The following is a 220-nucleotide window of genomic DNA, read 5'->3' on the forward strand; positions in this document are numbered from 1 at the left end:
GGATAACGTACCTAATATATTTTGCACATATACACCTTGAATCGAGGATCTTGTGCAATTGCAATGTTGCCGTTCGGGCAATAAACCTCACGTGATGGACCAGGGTACGTATTTCCGCTGCGGGAAGGGCGCCTGGAAATCAACTTACCTGAGAAAACGAGGTTATTTTGCGTAGCTGCAGTTGTTTTGACTACCTGGTTTGTTGACTACGGTGTCCGTG

Source organism: Penaeus monodon, chromosome 27 (assembly GCF_015228065.2).
Source record: "Penaeus monodon isolate SGIC_2016 chromosome 27, NSTDA_Pmon_1, whole genome shotgun sequence".
Classification (NCBI taxonomy): Eukaryota; Metazoa; Arthropoda; class Malacostraca; order Decapoda; family Penaeidae; genus Penaeus; species Penaeus monodon.